The 13,509-nt window shown below is 41.0% G+C and overlaps 1 protein-coding gene and 1 long non-coding RNA gene across 3 annotated transcripts in view; one reads left to right on the top strand and one right to left on the bottom strand.

The window, feature by feature from the left end:
• Positions 1-13,009, top strand: part of LOC134202463 (uncharacterized) — a 51,167-nt gene extending 38,158 nt beyond the window's left edge. The window contains exons 1-2 of one of the 2 annotated variants that reach the window (XR_009977233.1): positions 4,397-4,551; positions 12,538-13,009. This is a non-coding gene — a long non-coding RNA (uncharacterized LOC134202463). Of the gene's footprint in view, positions 1-4,396; positions 4,552-12,537 lie in introns of those variants that run through there. The other variant, XR_009977232.1, reaches the window with a different exon arrangement.
• Positions 1-13,509, bottom strand: part of LOC134202462 (uncharacterized protein CG43867-like) — a 99,355-nt gene that overhangs the window by 62,157 nt on the left and 23,689 nt on the right. The window contains 1 exon segment of the mRNA XM_062677446.1: positions 10,666-10,839. The gene's annotated coding sequence lies outside the window, so the exon portion shown is untranslated.

Raw genomic sequence — 13,509 nt, 5'->3', positions numbered from 1 at the left:
GCGTTCATAGTGGATCAAGTATTTATCAAACAGCATTGATGCGTCTGAAGTGCAAATTGGAGTCCAAACGTGATCAGCATGGAGGCCCCTACAGTAAAAATTTGAGTTCAAACATGACCTGACGCGATGAGAAAAATTCTTTGAATCTCCGACGCAGCGTCTGATAAAGCAAGTTGAAGTCGAAGATTGTTGATACCGTAATAAATAACCGCTGTAACCCTTCAATACTACCGTTCATACTGTAGTTAGTCCGACGAAATGGCCTTCTTAGCATAGCGTTATTTGGAAGTGTCCTCGGCTGTACGTTGATATATGTTGCTCAAAATATCGCTACAACTATTTGGCCTTGCGAAACAACTGTAACCAGTACGGCCCAAGCAATGTTACGGCGATTCCTTAGCAGCTCCAGATCGATAAGCCGATAGCAGATATTATAACTTGACTGGCGTAATGGACCTCTCCACGGTAGTCTACGCAGAGCAAATCGTAGGAAACGTCGTTGCACGGACTCAATTTGTTCTGCATTCCGAACGGGGCGCAGCAATACTCCAGTATAGACCGCACCAGTGAGCAAAACAGATACTTCAGACAGTAAATGTCAGAAAATTCTTTGGCCAAAGAAAGATAAAGCCTTGGGTTTTGGAGGCCTTGCCCACAACGTACGAGATGTGCATCTTGTACGTTAGTTTGAAATCCAAAATTACGCCCAAGTCTTTGACATGAGTTAGTCGTTCTATTCTAGTATTCGGGTGTATGTAGGCCAAAATGGTGGCTCCAGGGCCTTATGGAGTTCCGAACACCCTTCTCAAGGCAGGAATCATTGCGAACATCTATGCAGAGATGTCTCCATGACTGTAGTAGTTTTCCTGATAGATGGAAAAGGCAGAAGTTGGTTCTGTTACCGAAAGCCGGGAAACCGTCTAACATGACGGGCAAGTTGCTGGAGAGGATCATCCTCAAAAGGCTGAGCCCGTACACAGAGGGTACGGGCGGCCTCGCAAGCAATCAGTTCGGGTTTCGTAAGGATAAGTCCACGTTTGACGTTGACAGCGTGGTAAAGACCGCTGAGATAGCGATCCAATGTAAAAGGCGAGGTATTCTATATATTCTAAGCTATTTTCAGAACCGTATATTATTATACGACACCGATGCCAGTCAGAGAAGTGCTCCAATTAATGCAGTAGTACCGCAAGGCTCATTATTCGACCCGGTATTATGGAATATTATGTACGGCGGACTTCTGAAGCTAAAGTTCCCTTCTGATGTCAAGATCGTCGGCTTCGCCTATGACCTTAGAAGTCTACGGAGATTCAATTTTTGTGGCAGCATACGCGATCAACACACTGGCGGATTGGAAACTTTTCTAGTATTTTGTCCTTATCCAAAACCTCAGATTGGTCCTTGGCCACCGGAGATGTTCCGGATTTTTCGAGGGTATGTTAATGCATTTTTTCTTCTGCTTGTCATTTTAAGTGACGTTTACTTCCATCATGTTTTATCCTTTCCCCAGAAACTAGAACTAGTATGATGACCAATGCTGGCTGATCGAAAATCCGTAAGGTATACGCAGAAATATGGGCATTTCCAAACGGTCTGGGATTGGCCCTGAACAGATGTAACTTTCGCAGATCACCCAGAAACTATTACAAATTGGCCAATGAGTCTTAGGGCCGATTTCTTCCCCTCCGCTTAGTGCTTAAACCAGGTTTAAGCGTATGGGTAAGCACCGTTGATCTTGGCCATCACGACACCCTCAGCGGAAGAATGTACCACCTCTTGGAGCAGATACCGTCCCGTTGTGCAAATAGCCGCCATCCTAAATCCGTTCGTCACCTAATTGACGACAGGAACGTTGTACGAGTCGAACAGATGTACAGTGGTTAAAATTCAATTGTGTTACTAGCACGGCTTCTTCTTGTTTGTCTCTCCGATAGGACACGAAGGTCCACCCAAAACGTGGTTACATGCTTGCTTTTTGTTGGCGCAGATGAGGCACTTTGGTGCCTTATTGCATTCCTGCGCCTTGTGCTCTTCCTCACCACAACGCACGATGACTCAGCTTACTACGGTCTGGGTCCATACTGTCGTAGGACTTGTGCCCCGACTCTAAGCACGAATAGCACTTGTTCACTGATGGCGGCTGGAGTTTGCTTACTGGGCATACTGACCAGCTGATCTTCAACTTCCATTCTCTATGACTTTTTTTTGGCTTCCGTGAGTGATCTAAGGTAGGCTACCTGCGTGCCAAAGCCTCTTAGGCGTACAGAGGTCTTCTCAACCTCTGTGCCGCACTGCTCTCTGATGGCAGAGACGACGTCGTCCGCGTTCGTAACCTCGTCCAGTTACTTGAACTGGAGGGTCACTTCCGCACCCAACGACCTCACATTGACGTCGTCACCCAAGATCTCTTGGGCCAACTTCCTATAGTATGTCCCACTAGCCTGCGTTCCGCGTTTCAGAATCAAGATCATTTCACCGGTCTTGGTGCGTCTGACGCTTCGTACGTCCTGACCCAGCACCGAAAGCTTTTCTGCCGCCCGCATCGATTTAAGTACTTCGGTGTACTTTTCCTTATCTGTTTTCACCAACAAGGCCTCGTCTTTATCCTTTGCTTTCTTGCAGGTCGAGATACGCTCCACTTTCGCTTTGCCCTACTGACCAGCTGCCATGGATTTTCGGTCTCTTGTGCCGATGGCACCGGCCGGCTGGTACCCTCTTCTGGCCCGGTGACTTGGGTCTGGTAGGCGCCTTTCGCCTTTTTGGGCCGAGAAGTCGCCTTCTTGGGTCGATGCCCTATGTATCCCAATCTGTTCCGTCCAGACAACGTTTTGCCTTTATGGTCGCACGTCGTTTGGCTTTGCTCTGAGCGTCTTCGCCGGATTGCTGCCCTTGCTGTTTCAGGCCGGCCAATGAGGCCGTCAGGGCGAAATCAATCGCCTTTTGGGCCATAGTCGCTCATCATCATCATCATCATCAGCAGAAAGCATCAGTTTGGTCACCTTTGTCGGCCTTCTCTCTTCCCACCACCCTGATAAACGCGTCCTGTTCTTGTCTTGCAACTCGAGCGAAGCATCCGAAGGTTCTGTTGCAGTTCCTTACTGATGTTCTGCCTTGCACTCGCGAACTTGATGATATTATCGAGATGCTCGGTGACCACCCGCATCCCGTAGTCACTTGCGGAACGTGCCAGGAAACTCTGGGGCTATTAATTAATTATTAATTTTTGAATAACTCATTATCGTTAGGTAGCATTAATTTTTCACTCATCACAATCACTCATTATTATTAGGCCCCCCATGTGGCTGTCGTCGAATCCTACTGAAGTAGTCACCCTCAAAGATCCCATGGTTATCTTTGCATACCTATCGGTATGCAAGGTATTCATGCATTGGTTTACACTTACATGTTCAGATCCAGATCAGCGCAAGTTTGGAAACGGCATCTGAGCCTACTCCCACCCCGAAGGAAAAGCTTGGTGCCAGGATTAGACAGCGTGCTACAAGGCTCGCCACGGACGAGCGGAAGACAGGCTAGTCATTAGCCCACTCGCCGATTCAAGTCAGGGTCACCCGGCTCTACTAAAAGAGTAGAATGTCCGACTGCCAGCCTTCGCTTTCACAATATTACAAAATACAATTACTATTACTGCGATATCTTGTCGTTAACTCGCGGCCAGAATGCCATAATCAGGACTTCACTGGTATTGATCCTGATGTGCCAATTGACACTCCATGGGCCCCTGCACCTAGGAGTATGGCAACTACAAAACATCCCCAACCCACCCTCTGATGTATTGCTCAATCTTTCAGTACCTGGGTCTTTATTTATGATTTGTGGTTGTAGATTTCATTTTGGTCATGGAAGGCGCTTTATGACGTTCTCACTTTCTGCGGAGTCGTGTGCGCCCCTTTTATTGCCTATGTGTGGTAACGCCCCTATTTTTTGCCGACTAACTAGCTTTTAGTTCACAACTACAGCACTGTTTCTGCACTTTACTACCCTTGTTGAGTAGTTATGCTCTTCATTTTATGACAACAAAGGGAAGAGGGAGAGAGATGCAAGAGAAAAAAAGTACCTAAAATTAGATACTTTTTTCTACCCGTGTATAGATCAAATCAGAGTGTATGTAATTAAGAGTGGCGACATGTGCCGCATTTGACATGTCTCCTGCTCGTTTGGAACACGATTTTGTATGGGAATGACAGATGAATTTTGTTCCAATTCTGACAGTGTCGCCACTCTTAATTACATACACTTTGGATCAAATATTCAATTGCTTCGAAACCATTGAAGTAGGCCTAAAGCGAATCACATCTGTTAGTCACATCAATAGTAATCAAAGCAATCGGGCAATATGTCGACAGCCACATATAGTAAACCGTCAAATGTTATAAGGTGTTCAAAGTGGTTCCCGCTTCCCTTCAGCCAGATTACGATCAACAATTGAGGATCGAAGTATGGATCGTTATTGATTAAGAAACAAAGATAAACAATTTGAGTATCCTCAAAAAGATTGGGAAGCGATTACAGAAACCTTCATTGACAACCTGAGTGAGTCCCTGCCACCAAGGCATTGTACAAAATCGAAAACAAGTGATTCGCCACGAAATATTGAAGAAAAAGTATTTTTTAGTAATTGACATACAATGTTGCATTTGTTTTGTCCAGGAGGAAATTGCAGCACGATTTCCTTCTTTTTCATACATTATGTATATTTAAGTATTCATTGACATTTGTTCGATTATAGATCAATAACTTTAGTTGCATATGTTTGTCAAATACTGTAGGAGGTTTACTAGTGCTTCAAAACAAATCGAGTTTCGCACGTGTTATTTTAACTAGTTTCATTTTTTGGTTGAGTTGTGCTTGCCTTGGAAAGAAAAATATTGATTTTATTTAGTTATATAATATTATGAGTGTGCGATTGAACATGTTTTGTATCGGCCGTAGATTCAGTAGTTCAGTTCTGTTTTGTGCATGTTAGCATAACAAGTCGGTTATTGGTCAAACTTTTTAGTAAATGGATAATTTGGAGACCCTGGTAGGGCATTTCCTTATGGTTTTGAACCAAATTGAAGGCTTGACGTGTTATCAAAACTAGATCGAATTATTTCCTACATAGAAACATTTTACTTACTGCAACAAACTTTACTTAACATGAAAGTATTGGCGTTAGCAGTGATATCAATTTTAACATATTGCATAATGAATTACTGGAAAAGTTTGAAGACAAATTTATTATTTCCCATATTCACCCTATCATAATGAAATGAATGGAAGACAAATGAGCTCGTTTCTCATTTTTGAAAAAGATCACTGTGAAATTGCACTTGATGCTAATTATAAAAAAGCAATATCTACATAATTGATTTGAAAGCATCAAAGTAAGCTTGATATGAACAATAACGGAGAGCCACCATAATATCAATCAAAGCAAGCGTGATACATCACCAGCAGTCAAAGACATGTGGTCATCCATCACGGACTAAAGTGACAGTTTTACAGCTGGCTTTCGCTTGCCTAGCAGCATGATAATCTTCATAATTTCCTTCATCGAAACATTCCAAATGGAATTCAAAAGAATTCACACTGCAGTCCATTCGGTTTCATTGAAGGATACCCTTGGGTATCTGTGGGTGAGACCCTTCATAATCCATGGATGATTTGCTTCAGTATCTCTTGTTGATTTGCTTCGAAATTCCTCCGGAATCGTTCAAAGATTTTTGACGATTTGTGTTAGGCTACTTCGACGATTTGCTTCGGAATCCCTTTGACGATTTGCTTCGGAATCCCTTCGGAAACGAGGTCCCTCCCGGCGACTTGCTTCGGGATCCCCCAACAAATTGCTTTGGAATCCTTTTCAATTTGCTTCTACATCCCTGGAACATTGCCTACGAGATTCCTGAAGCATTCACGTTGGAATTCATGGAACATTCCTGTTCAAACTACTGGAATATTTTTGTCGGAGTTCCTGGAGGATCCATAGAATCAAGGGGTGTCTCACATGGAATAAATTGAATTGATTTGCTGAAAATTAATCAAGCAACCGAAGCGACTTTATTTCGATGCAAATCGAAATTATTTAGGCTTAAAAGTTGATTTTAGCAACGCAACGATTTTTACATCTGTCAGATCGAACAGTGATTGTCAAAATATGACGACGCCCGCACAAATAATGTTAAGTTTCTCGAATTTGTTAAATACCGATAGAAAACATATATAGAGCTAGCCGGAAACAGTTTTTTTTAAGAATGCAATAAGTGAATTCTGTCTGATGACTCATAGCATAGATGTCGTCACTTCCAACACAGAGTAGTAAAAAATGTGATGCGTTTGGATTGTTAAAGTGCCAGTGCACGCTGTGTACTTTTTAGAAATTTCGTCCTGTCTCTTGATAGATACGTTGTGTTGCTGCTTTTTGAGTTCATCTACAGCTGCGCCCAAACAATTCTTTGTCATTATACACCAGAACAGAAACCATAGTTCAATAATAGCGCATTCGATTTCGAGGTAAATTTATTCACTACAGGAAATACCTAGCGAAATACATTAGAAACATCTTTGTAGTTTGAAGTATGGACTAAGGACTTCAACCACACAACTCGCAGATTGAATTGAACTGATGACGAAAGAACGACTCGTGATTTTTGAGTTTAGAAAATGGAATATAATACTCAAGTGTTTCTACACGGGAACCACGTCAGATCATATCAATTAAGTCTCGAACGGTCTCTGAAAAGAGTAAACCATATCAACTATATGAAAATGCTGCCGAATATAGATGAACAATGAGCTCAAAGAATATGAAAGTTGTATTTACTTCAATGAAACAACTCGACAATAAACTATCACGTTTACGGCCGCCGGCAATTGCAAAAGCTTAGTTTCTATATTTGCAAATACAATAATTAGCACTGGGTAGGACTTTCTTATAAATCATCTAAGCTCCGTTTAGTATCGTCCTCAAGCATATTTTTCCAACTAAAACCTAAAATTAGAAAACAATTTATTAGTCATGGATATAGGTACACAAAAATGGCTATTTCAGAAATCATCCCCAAGTTTATTTGATGATGGAAAAATAAACAATCCGGTCAATGTCATTGGTAACGTACGTAAAGTCCCCGTTTAGCTAAGATCAAAATTACAGTTCAGTGTTACAGAAGGTGTGTTGCAATATTGATCAAATAGTACCTTCTGATAAAAATCAATATCAATCGACTTTATTTCGATTGAAATTTGCTGCCATCGATAGCTGTGAGACACCCCTTGCCTAGAATATACTTATTGGAATCCCTGGAACATTCCTGTCGGAACCCCTGTAATATTCCTGTTGGAATTGCTGAAATATTTCCGACGGAATCCCTGAAAGATTTCCGCCGACATCCCGAGAGCATTTGGAATCCCTGAAACATTCCTGTCAGAATCCCTGGTGGATTGCCTTCAGAATCTCAGGAAGTTTTTTTGTGTCTTTATTAGCGAGACTTTCAGCCCTGGGCTGGCTCGTCTCGAAATCTCAGGAAGTTCCCTTCGGTATGCTTGGAGGATTCTCGTCGAAATCTCTGGAGTTTCTCGTCGGAAAATTTCCGTCGGAATCACTAAAGGATTCTCGGGGCCCTCCTCAGCCGTGTGTATCATTATTTAAACAAAATGATTGAATGTTTTAATAAACTATATTGCTTTCATTTGGTGGGGTTTCGGTCACCGTTAAACTTTATATTTCGTTTCGGCTTACTTCATTCAGCCATCATCAGATATTGAAAACCGTACACTTGCCACCAGTGTGGTTTAATATTAAACCCTCCGAATAGCTTTGTAAAATCCTTATTAATTTTTCAAATTCCAAGATATCTGCTCCTACAGGTAATCATGCTATGGCTACTAAGTCAGTACATTCCAAGATTAATTTCTAGATAATACTAGTCGACCCGGCAGACGTTGTCCTGCATAGTAGGCGAGAATGTGCGTTCCGAACTGCCCATGCAAAGTTCGCTTAGAAATCACAATTTTAGTTTTTCACGATTTACTCAATTTTACTCGTAGTTTTCGCATAGGGAAATATTATATAAACCAGTCGGGAACTATAACGAACGTTTCTGCTGAAGAAATGAAAAAATCCATCCAGCCGTTTTCGAGTTATGCGGATACGAACACAGACCATTTCATTTTTATATATAAGATATTTGGCTTTCCGAACAGTTCAGAACAGTACAGCATTGAATATTTCTCCATTTCTCTCAGATTTCATTACATCATAGCTCAACTGGTAGTCTCATGTACGTCGCCAAGTGGCTTCATGAAATCTAAATTTGTTTTAATCAAAATCAATGCTCGTAGGACTTTGGAAAGTTTCTAGATCGTAAACAATTTTCCGTTGGTCTTCCATACGCACTTTGTAGTTTCACAAACAGTTTTTTCGGCCACCTTTCAGACACGCCTTATAGTTTTCTAAACCACAAACCATTTCCACCGATCTTCCAGACGCGCAAACATTTTTTTACGGTCTTTCAGGCCACAAACCATTCTTCCAGCGGTCTTTCAGACGCGCCACCACACATTATTTTTCGGCGGTCCTCGATACGCGTCTTGTGATTTTGCAAACCACAAACCATTTTCCGACTGTCTTCGAGACGCTTCTTGTGATTTAGCAAACCACAAACCATTTTCCGACGGTCTTCGAGACGCGTCTTGTGATTTAGCAAACCACAAACCATTTTCCGGTCTTCGATCGATGGCCTTGTGATTCTGCAAACTGAAAAATATCACTCGTCACAGTTTAACCACTTGAACTCAACTCACCTCATGAAATCAGCGACAGGATCCAAAAAATAGACTGGCCCTAATGACCCTAAATGGCCGGAACGAAGTTAGGACAGCGACTCTCCGTGGATGCGTGTGCACGCCGCGGAGGTCTGACTAGAAGAGGCAAAGTCATGGCTTACTGCTCGCCGATTGACACGCTGATGTGTGATACTATTGACACACGCTGAAGGCATTTTACTCAAACCCCACAGGACAAGTGTCATTGGACGAAACATCATTTAACTAAATTTCTTTTGACCAGGTGTAGTGTAGGTGTAGGTGACTCTGTAGTTGGTGAGAGGGATTCTCCAAAGGCAGTTTCATGTCCGGATTGTTAACCGTTATCCTATTATTTATTATTCATATTCATATCATTCTTTGGTCATTATTGGAGCAATAATTATGTGACTTATTGAAACACGGCAATAAACATTTAATTTTTAATTATCTTTGACCAAAGATTCTTTCTTTCAAATATCGATTCGACGAAATGTACTGATTCATTCGAAAGTCAGCTTGACCAAATGTCCATTCAACGTAGTGTCCTTTTAACCAAATATCCTACGTCTCTAGTGGACTTTTCATTTTTCATTTTCGACTAAATCTCCATTTTACCAAATGTCCATTCGACGTTATATCCTTTCGACCAAAAGTCACTCGACTAAATATCATTCGACGTTATGTTATGTTTATCTATATATAAATAAACCCATCATACATTTTTAATTATATTTAAAAAAATAAATTTTAAAATTTGCAAATTTAAGCTCATTTGGATAGAACTGAATTTCTAAGCTGATAAAGTCTTTCACTTGCTTTTGATGGTACTCGTGATTGATAGTCCTGCGCAATTGCCCGTTAAGATATTTGCTTTAGAAATGGCTGGCAATGAGCTTGTCTTTAAAACAAGGAGGATGGTGCTCCTCCTCTGAATCCGCTATAGCAACTATAGTAGCTACCAGACCATTCCCATCTCATAAATATCCAATTTATAGAATGCTGTGAACGTTCTTCCGTTCACCTAAACATTGCATCACAAGCAAACGGAGTAGAAGGAGCAGCAGCACATTGAAATTCAAAACTTTTTCTTTAATCACTTTTCTCGGACTTCCGCTACGGCGGTGCTTCCATTTCAGTGATTTCTTTTACGCCCCCTCCTTTAAAAAGTAGGACTCTTTTCGCTCTTGTTCGGTCGGTGAGAAAATGCACACTGCCCGTTGCATCGCCATCACTTACTGCGACAATAATGGGATGCTGCACCCGCGGACGAAGGGACATTTTCCCACGATTCAATTCCCCTTTCTACAGCGAGAATGAAAAATCGGAATAATAAAAAAACTCGTATTGAACGAAAAACTTTCATCAGCTTGCCACCAAAATTAGGTTCCACTAATTCTCTACGGTAGGAAGCCATTAAAACTTTCGACTTTGGATAAAACTTGCGCTTCGAAACAAAGAAAATTATCGTGGCCGTGTGGGTGTGTGTTTTATCGACACGAAAGTTTCGCAGTCAGCGTAATTCGCTTTCGCGCTTGGCAAAATTTATCTGTATCGCCAAGTTTATTTACGACGAAGCTTGGCGTTATTTATGGTGTGTTCGACGAAATGTAGATCCCCTCGCAAGCACTATCCGAGCATAATTAATTACAAATATATACAAGTTCGGTTGAAAGTACAGTGAAATCTCAATTTTGTGAATAATCCGTTTTGCTTCTTTTTTTTTGAAAAACTTAAAACTATATAAAGGATGACAATTCCCGAAAATTTCAATTCCCTTGTATTGCAAATATACAATTTATACTTGGGTCAATCAAATTTGGTCTCAACTGTTACAGTGCATGGGGATAGAAAAGCGATACGTACACATCCCGTCCGTATAGTTGGGTTCCGTTGTCGTGCGCCATCGTGAAGCAATCCAAGCGAGCGAAAATAATTCGACGATTTCCACCAAGTTCACTCATTTTCTTCAACAGTAGCAGCAAACCCGGAGAACTCACTCACTGCATTTCACAGTCACTTCTGATTAATCACGAAGATCTAAAGCAACGACACATTATTCTTTGGTGACACTGATGTTGACGGTGATGAAGATGATGGCAATGGACGGCGGTAGGAATATTGCATGCGTTACGACGGTTCAAAGTGGAGTGTCTCTTAATAAAAATGCATTCGGTGGAACGCGCGAAGAGGAATGCTTCTGGAATTTATTACAATTTAGTTGCATGTTTGTTTCTGTTTTCTCTGGCACATTTATCACTTACACTGGAACAGGAATGCCAACTTGCAGTGCAGTGGCACAGTGTACGCGCTTGGGCTGCATTTGCACCCAAAAGGGTCCTTTTGTGACGGTGCCGAGTACGTGGATGGTGCATTATTGCGGTTCGAGTCCGACATATAGCGAGAGTGAGGATGAAAATGGGAAACATGGAAATTGCGTTTAAGGACAAAATTGCGGATTGGATTTGCACATTTCTGCTTTCTGGTGTAGCACATTACAACGTCGTCTAATAAAGTTAGAAGAAAATTTATGGTTGAAACACATTCATAATGGGCGAGAAAATAAATTAAACTGGCTAGTGATAGTGGTTGTCTTTACTAGCATCTCACCGTTAACCGTGTTTATATAACTCAAGTAGTCTGGCTTTTTATTGTCAGTAGTTTAGACATAGTAATTATTATATTCAGTTGATCTGGGGTCGATCCAAATAGACGTCATTGGAGATATTATTTACTTCAGATAAGAAGAATAGCCGAGCCATTAGTATCGTGACCCACACATGTTCTCCTCACTTAGCAAACTTGCCGCGACTCCTCAACGAACGTTAATGAAAATATTCATTTTTTTTTTGCTCAAGTTTGCTCAGCTTCAATTGATCACAAATCACAATCCCATAACTGAGGATATCCTACAACAACTGTCCGCATGAATTGATATGAATTAATTTATGTTTTCCTTTTACGAACAGTCATACAGTCGATTGATGTGATTTTGCAGAACCCCGACCAAATGATACAAAATAAATTGATTGTATTGGTACAGAAATCATTAAAACATAATCAGAACTGAGTATATTTTCCTTAGATTTACCACAGTTAAAAAATCATTCAGCCTAGACGTGTAAGATGCCAACAGTTTGGGTATTATTTTGACGCCGTGGATCTTTATGCAATTGCTTATTGCTGTTTTAAATCTATCACGCCATTTATCTTCAATTTCTCACATCTGGATCATTACAGCTTTTGACTCCCGATGAGCTAAGCACATGAATCATCTCCAAATTGTAAGTTGACCAGATGAAATAAGAAAGTTGGTAATACAAGTTGACGTTGCGATAGTACGCCAATAAATGATGATGTTTTTAAACTCAGGAAGATACTGATGGAACGCTATCAATACCGTGCAAATTCATATTTCGTACCACGTTCAAATCAAAGTTGACACAATTAACAAGACAAGAGTTGACGAAGTCAACAACAAGACAGTAATGGGTTATTTTATCATGTCAGAGAAATAGGTCATTTGAGCAACTAGAGTAACACGACCTATTACGGATAATTTAAATATTGGCGACCACGATAATAGAACGAAGAAGCCCATTGGTACACCAAAGCAGCGAATGAGAGGTTTTCTTACAGTTCTATATGAGAATCTTGCGAAATCTGTATAAAATTTATTATATGTGAGTTATTATAACAGAGAATACTTCAACGATACGTCGTTTTACCCTATTACAGATACAAGAGGCACTGTTTGTTTAATTTCAAGCAGTATAAAAGCAGCCGGATAGCCGGTCGTGATTAGTTCCTATCTGGAAGTCAACATCACCAGTGCTAAAATATGAAGACAATCGCCTTACTGTGCATCACGTTGCTTTTGGTGGCCTCGATATCCAATGGATTTGCCGCTCCTCCGCCAATCACTGACACTTCGGCTGGGGAAGCAGCAGCCGAACAGGACCTTCAGGATGCGGAGATACCGAAGATAGTGCAAAGTAGACGTCTGTGCAGTTTGTTTGGTGATCCTGGGCCGTACTATCGGCCTTGCTTCTTCCTGTAACAATGCATAGTGAATAGTGCTTACTACAATAGTGAACACTGGAACTTGATGATTACGCCTGCTAAGTTTTTACGCATATTATAAAATATTTAATTTAGGAAAATCCTAACCAAATAAATAGTGAAGTAAACATATCAATTTCTCTAACAAGTGTGTTTTATTTAATTCTCAAGGCAATCATTGTGGGTTCAGAAACAAAAAGTAATCAGAATTAACTTTCGAGACGATTTGATGCAGCGCGAAGCAATCTTATCTGATTTACTGTGTGTTAGCGGACGAAAAGCTATATGGTAGGACCAGAGATCTGATTCGCGAAATGCCGTTTTAGCTGTTTTAGCCTTTACCTCGTATTTTTCGGCACATAAATCCCTAATAAGAGATGAGCAACAAATCTGAAAACTATTTTTTTAATGCCTGACGTAACAGAGGTGGGAAAATAGTCCACTCCTCCTGCATCTTTCTTTTTGAGATATGTGCCTCTGAAAGGGGTTAGGGAAAAAGTCGAAAGACAAAAGGTCGAATGGACAAAATGTCAAAAGAGAGAAAAGGTCAAAAGCACAAAACGTCGGACGGGACAAAAGGTCGAGAAGATGTCGAAATGTCGAAAGGGACAAAAGGTCGAACTAGACAAGAAACTAAACGGAGAGAAT

This window comes from Armigeres subalbatus, unplaced genomic scaffold, assembly GCF_024139115.2.
Source record: "Armigeres subalbatus isolate Guangzhou_Male unplaced genomic scaffold, GZ_Asu_2 Contig1232, whole genome shotgun sequence".
NCBI classification, from domain to species: domain Eukaryota; kingdom Metazoa; phylum Arthropoda; class Insecta; order Diptera; family Culicidae; genus Armigeres; species Armigeres subalbatus.
Note: the sequence above shows the minus strand (reverse complement) of the source record. Positions and strands in the feature narration are given on the sequence as shown.